Source organism: Babylonia areolata, chromosome 14 (assembly GCF_041734735.1).
Source record: "Babylonia areolata isolate BAREFJ2019XMU chromosome 14, ASM4173473v1, whole genome shotgun sequence".
Taxonomy (NCBI): domain Eukaryota; kingdom Metazoa; phylum Mollusca; class Gastropoda; order Neogastropoda; family Buccinidae; genus Babylonia; species Babylonia areolata.
The window spans coordinates 21,087,589-21,095,309 of NC_134889.1; the positions used below are offsets into that span (position 1 = coordinate 21,087,589).

Genomic DNA, 7,721 nt, shown 5'->3' on the forward strand with positions numbered 1-7,721 from the left:
CACGCAAAAGAAAAACTAAGTCTAGTTGAAAAAAATATTCCAAGATACTTGTATACATTTACCACTTTTACTGTTTCATTTCCATAAGACCATTGTTCATGTCTACTAAGATACCCACCCTTTCGAAACACAATTATATTTGTTTTGTTCATATTTACTCTTAATTCTAGTTTCATTGCGGCTTCATACAAACTATTCAACTGTCTTTGCAAACCAATAACTGATATTGATAACAAAATCATATCATCGGCAAAAAGCAACATAAACAACTCTATCAAATCAAAAGTCACCCCATGTCGCCCGTTTTCAATGATTTCGAGGGCAATCTCATTGACAAACAATGAAAATAAAACAGGACTACAAACATCGCCTTGCTTTACTCCTCTGGTGCAATTAACAAAATCTGATAATTTCGCTCCACTTCTTATCCTAGCTTTCACTTCTCTGTACATGCTTTTAATACATCGATACAGTTTACCTCTAATTCCATTTTTTAACAAAACTGGCCACAACAATTTCCTAGATATTGAATCAAATGCTTTTTCAAAATCCACAAATGCAACATATAACTTTTGATTATTGGCAAATTGTCTCTGAACAGCAGCTAACAATGTAAATATATGATCAATAGTACAATAATCTTTCTTAAAACCAGCTTGATGTTCACCTGTTATGTTGTTTAAACTCACCCATTCTTGTAGTCTGTAATTAATAATCGAACTATACAATTTACTACTAGTATTACATAATGATATTCCTCTATAATTATTTGTGTCATTCACGTCACCTTTCTTAAACAATGGTAAAATAATTGATTCGGTCCAGTTTTGTGGATAAATACCATTGTCAAATAAATGATTAAATAAATTCAACAAAAACATTAATATGGATTCACCACCATTTTTGAAAAACTCGCCGATTAATTCATCAGGTCCAGCTGATTTTCCACTCTTCAATTTTCTAATTGCTAACAATAATTCATCCCTGGATATTGGTCTGTTTATAACTTCATTTGCTCCATCTTCTACTGCTTCATCTATTACATCATCTTCATCTAAATCATCTGCTTCTTTTTCAAGTACATGTCTAAAATGATCATACCACTGGTCTACAGATATCTTATTTTGTGGTTGATACTTTTTACATGAGACTTTTTTTATTGTTTCCCAAAACATCTTCTGGCATGTTATTGAATTTACCAATTCATTTAGAAGTGATTCATTGTATTCTTTCTTTTTCCTAGAGATCATGTTTTTGTATTCTCTTCTTGCAGTGCAAAACATTACTCTATCATCTTTATCTGAAGTGTGTTTAAATTTTCTAAAAAGTCTTCGCACCTTACGTCTAGTTATTCTACATTCCCGGTCAAACCATTCTTGTCGTAACTCTTTTGTAATAGGGACCCTTTTCTTCATGTACATTGCCTGATCTTTAACAATTTGGTTAAACTTAATCAATGCTAAATTAACGTCTACCTTAATCAAGTCTGATGCATTGTCTATTTCTTCTTTTACTTTTCTCGAATTCATTGAGTCAAAAAAGGTTTGTGCATGTAATGTACTCCATCTATATCTATCAATGAACTGTTGCTCATTCACATTAGCAGGATATCTGGTAGACGTGCAAGTAGCCTGCCAGTCAAAGGACAACAACAGAGGGAGATGATCAGATTCTATCCTGTCCAGAATGTCAAGTGTCAAAATGTCACAAACATGTTCAAAAAAAGTTACAGAAGCCAGGTAATAGTCGTTCACACTGCTACCTTGATGAGATATGTATGTGTAACGACCATGTTGGTCGCCATTACATAGGCCATTTAAAATGCACAATCCCAAAGCAGTGGTCATATCTAATAATTTCTTTCCATAAGAATTTACTACCGCATCCTGAGAATTTCTGACCATATGGTTTTCATCATCCTTTCCATAGTTTTTATGTAGTCTGTTTTCATCAAAAAAGTTGGGTAAATAATTAGAAGTCCTTGCGTTCAAATCTCCACAAAGTATCATATCAATATCATCAAATACACACAACTTGTCTACAATACTATCCTCAAGCATAATTATTCCATTATCAATATCACAATTAGAGTAGTATGGCGAATTTTCAGGAGGTATATACACACATACAAATAATACATCTTTAGGAAAATGGAAAAAATGTTTCTCTAGCACAAAATACATGCAAAAATCACTCTCATCATCCACCTGACGAACATAAGGAACCAACTCATTCCGCACAAGGCAAATTATTCCCCCAGATCGTCGTCCGTGCTGCGTCAACTTGACTGCTGGTTTTATAAACAATCTGTGTTCTTTAAATAAATTGAACTCAAACTTATCAACAAATGTCTCAACTAGACAAACAAAATCAAAAGATGAAACAAACTTAACAAAATCTGCATCATCAAGTTTTGACATGATGCCACATACATTCCAGTGAAGAAAAGTTAATTTATTCCTCAAAAAATCCAAATTTCCGGAAAGTGTGGTGTTCAGACTGTCATCACCCACCTCCCCATTCCCGTGCACATTATCATCACAACTTTCATCACCACTCTCATTCATCCTCTCATTACTGCTCCCTCCTCCTCTCTCTCCCACGTCTTCCCTCGCGGTACAAAATGCACTATTATGTTTATTCTCATTACGTTTATCCGCACTCACAAACTCATCATCACTGTCCAAACAACTTCTAATACATTCGTCATTTTTAATATTGTCTTCACAACAACTATCAAGCGTATTTGAACACAACAAATTTGAACGTACTGGAGAGAACTTCACATGAGCTGCAAAACATTTATCTTCACAATCAAGAACACGTGGTTTTTCACTCACAACACACACGTCATTATCAACACACAATTTTGTTCCAAACATGTAGACCTCATCGGGTAATCCCGGAAAGTGTTCATCATGCCGTGAAGTTCCATTTGGCCTCATGTGATTCACGTGCTCTTTGAAAGCTGCAACACACACCGGACTGTCACTGGCCAGGTCACCATGTTCCCCACCCTCCCTGTTGGCAACACGTTCGCTGTCATCTGACACAGGTGTTATGGTTGGCCTGCTGCCAGCTACCGCTCTGTACCCAGTTTCACACACAAAATCTACACCCGGTGCTAGGCTTAAACTTGACCCTCTTGACATGTCTTGCATCAAAATCGGTATATTTCCAAAAGGGTTAGAGGACAAAACACATAATGGTTCAATGGGCCGGCCGAAACCCTACGTGGCTTCTTTCAGTTTATCACCGGTGTCTAAATAGTACTTTTTCCCCTCGATCACCAAGTGATCGTACACCATAGTGACTTTCTTTCTCTGGTCTCTGGCTGCCTTAAGATGAGGGGTCAATTTCCTCCTGATTTCTCTGACTTTTGCAGAGAAATCTTCACCAATAAATATACCACTTCCTTTTAGCTTACTTTTATCTTTCAAAATCTTCTCCTTATCTTTGTAGAAAGTACAGCAAGCAACAATGGGAGACTTAGGATTGGCACTCACACGGTGTACTCTGTCAAACTGTACTGTGTCTGACATCTCCAACCTTTCTGTCAGCATCTCACTGACCGATTTCTCACAGTCTTGCCACGTTTCGTCTCTGACTCTCGGTATTCCATGGATGATCAAGTTATTGCGCTTTGATCGACCTTCCAAATCATCAACCTTTTTCTCCAAATTTTCTACTTTCTTTTTCAAAGCACAGTTTTCTTCTTTCAAAACATCATTTTCTTCTCTCAAGCTCTTAACATTGCTCGCTATGTCATGCACTTCTTGTTTTAGGTCAGAATACGACTCTTTCAAATCTGTCATGTCATTTTTCAGATCATCAAACCTTGCATTGTAGCCAAGCAACATTGACATAACATCTCTAATAGTGGGGTCAACATTCAGTTTTTCACTTGCCACTTGGTCAGTACTATTTCGTCTTTGTCCACCACTATTCAGTCGTGTCTGTCTCAATGTGTCCTGTTTTGGAGGTCCGGGGTTCAGTTCAATGTCACCACACTGATGGATCAAATTTCCCATATATAACAGAAAGAGGAGCATACCTGCCATGACACCGTCCGTTCTGCTTCGTAAGGTCAACACACGCAGAAACATGGCTGCCTTAAACTTTGCACGGTCAAACATAAAATTGATGTACACTGGCAGAAAACTGCCACACACACCTCTGAAATGTAACGGTGAGACAGGCATGACACAACACCAACCTCATGCACGAAGTACAGCAACTGAAAAAAAATCTCAAGTAAGTAAATTTGGCAAAATTCGCAGGAGCTCACAAACGTGCGTCCTCACTGACACGGCTCACCTTTGACCCCCTTTGACCCTCTTTGCTGCAGCTGTTTTAAAGAGTGTACAGTTTTCCCGAACGCGAGAGAGAGAGAGAGAGAGAGAGAGAGAGAGAGAGAGAGAGAGAGAGAGAGAGAGAGAGAGAGAGAGAGAGAACGAACGAACGAACGAAGTTTTTCATCCATCCCTCAGGGCAAATGGAAATTAAATATGAATCAAAACATCCACAAACTAGCAAAGAGATGAAGAAATAAAGACATGACATTCACATTCACATTTAAACATGCACATCTACATAATAAACATGTACATTTACATAATCATGATACAAACATCATGTCATGAAGGAAAAAGATCAAACCATCCCCCCTAAAAAAACAAAAAAACAAAAACAAAAAAACAACCCCCCCCAAAAAAAAACAGCCCCTCCCAAGTTTCCCCCCCCCCTCCGACAGGGCACTGATTGTGGTTGTATATCATTAAGTAGTGCGATAGCGGTTAGACATACAATTAAACTATATATGCGTATTCAATAAGATAAAGTCAAGTTAAGTAGGATTGTTGACATATTTGTCCATAAGGTGTGTATGGTAATGTTTTTTGAATTCTTGAATGCTTTTCTGAACATAAGATTGGATGAAATATTGTTCCATAAACGGCCTCCTGAATAAATGAGACCGGATTTAAACAGATCTACTCTTGGAATGGGGATCTTAATCTTGTTGGTCTGGCGGACTAGCGTGGTGGGAAATCTATCTCTCAAAGATGGAGCATAATTAGACATGATTAGACATGAGAGAGAGAGAGAGAGAGAGACAGAGGTGCACCAAGTTTTGCGGCCCACATACATTCGTTTCGCATGCAGCACAGTGTACTACCAGACTACACTATATACTGTGAACATCCAAATACGTTTCGAGTGAGTGTATTATAGACATTCAAATACACATGCATAAGTTCTCACTGAAATGTCAACACCAGCATGTCAGTGGTGAACACTGACACGTCCAATATTTCCATCAGTCTACTGCCGCCCGTTTACAAAGGCTAATCTTTAAAACCTTTCCATGAGGCCGGCGAATATCTGGTCCGACTGTCAATAATAATGATAATGATGATGATGATGATAATAATAATAATATGATAATAATAATAATAATGATGATGATGATAATAATAATGATAATAATGTACATTTATGTAGCGCCCTTTCTCTCTAAGAGCTCAGGGCGCTCCACTCTACATGAAAGAAAAATACTAGTATTACAAGTTACATACAACATTCATGTCCACTCTTCCTCAACCCCCACCCCCCAGCCCCCACCCCCCACGCCCCCTGTGAGCATCGATCTTTTGTTACAGACACACACTCAGCACAACGTGGTCAGGTGTCAGTCATCTAAATCAACGCAATATATCACCCTGATCAACGTCGTGTGCCATACTCAGTGCACGGCGCATTTCCATTTCAATGGCTTCTGCCTCTGGTTGCAAACAGCAGCAGCCTATAGTAGTAGTCTACAGTTTAACGTCTTCCATTTTAAGTGATATTAGACGGGGGAAAAAAAAAGGGGGGGGGGGAGGGGGCAGGGGGGAGGGGGGAGGGGGGTGGAGGGCGGGGCGTGGTGATGGGAACAGTATTGGGCGAAGAATGGTGTGTGTGTATGTGTGTGTGTGCGCGTGTGTGCGCATGTGTGTGTGTGGTGGGGAAAGATACAGAGCATTGGAAAAATAATAAAACATACATTAAAAGGGGAGACATAGGCATTATATAGAAGGAAACGCTAACATCAAACAACTGTAACAACTATAACAAATGTCCAATTAGACTATGCGGCAAACCGCCTTCTGCAATAGCAGATAACATCTTGAAATTGTCAAAAATACATTCACTAGAATTTTCCGAGAAGTTTGGTAAAAACGATTTCAGACTCTGACATTCAAAGAGTATGTGTTCACGCTCGGATGCGTACCAACACCACCCACATGGTAAGTGTTGTTTTTTTTCTTTCCCTTTCAGCTTCTATTTTCCAGTCTTTCTTTCTTTCTTTCTTTCTTCTTTCCTTTTTCTTTCTTGCATTGTCATCTGATTCATCCAGTAAACATTGGCATTCACACCTACTCACTACTTGTGCAGAGAACAAGGGATTTATATATAATTATGTATATATATTTTTTTTTGTGAAACACACACACACACACACACACACACACACACACACACACACACACACACACGCGCGCGCAACACACAACAAAAACAACAACAACAATAACAAAACAACCAAGCAACGTGACAACGACGACAAGTAAAAATGATAATAAAAAAAATAAAAGGGACTGAAAAACAACCGCAACCACCACCACCACCACCACCAACAACAGCAAAAAACCTGGGGCAAAGAAACAACACGAGGTTAAATTGTAACACCCCTCCACACACCCCTCCACACACACACACACATCAACAACTGCGTTCGGACAAATCTATATACGCTACACCACATCTGCCAAGCAGATGCCTGACCAGCAGCGTAACCCAACGCGCTTTGCAACACCCCTCCACACACACACACACACACACACACACACACACACACACACACACACACACAAACACATCAACAACAACAACAACAACAACGACATATACCTTGCTTAGTCTGCACGCGTGCTTTCAGTCAGTGGTCAAGAGCGGCGTTGAAGTTGTCTTGAAAAGGCCTGTGAGTCTAATCTACAAACTGCTGTTGAGATGCTGGTGGCTGCGGTCTCTCTCTCCGTGAAGGTTAGTGCAGTTGGTTTTGGTCCGACTGACTGCTGACTGGCAGCATCGCTATGTTTTATTGGGGCCATTGTAGCCATTTTCTTAGCTGGCGTTATTTTTTACTCTCTGGGAATTCTCGTGCCTGATGGAATAATGCGCTGGCACCCCGGAATTTACAGTCAGATGCTTTCCTCCCACACCCCTCTTTCTCTCGTCCACTAGCCCCCCCCCCCCCACCCCCCCCCCCCGCCCCCCCCCCCTGCCTCCGGAAGACCTCGTCACACACACACACACACACACACACACATACACGCATACGCACACACACACATACACGCATACGCACACACGCACACACATACACACACACACACACTCGTACACATGCATGCACACACGCACACGCACATATAAAACACAAACACACACACTGGTACACACACACACACACACACACACACACACACACACACACACAGACACAGACACACACATACACTTGACGCGTCTTATATCACTCAAAGTGAAAAAGACGTTAAATTAAAGAAAGAACACACACACACACACACACACACACACACACACACACACACACACACACACACACACACTCACACAAACACACTCACACACACACACACACACACACACACACACAC

General features: G+C 40.1%; 1 long non-coding RNA gene across 1 annotated transcript in view; it reads right to left on the reverse strand.

The window, feature by feature from the left end:
* The window catches only part of LOC143289532 (uncharacterized), a 12,697-nt gene extending 5,590 nt beyond the window's left edge, over nt 1-7,107 (reverse strand). The window contains exon 1 of the long non-coding RNA XR_013056254.1: nt 6,952-7,107. This is a non-coding gene — a long non-coding RNA (uncharacterized LOC143289532). The remainder of the gene's footprint in view (nt 1-6,951) is intronic.
* Between the last annotated feature and the right edge of the window lie 614 nt (nt 7,108-7,721).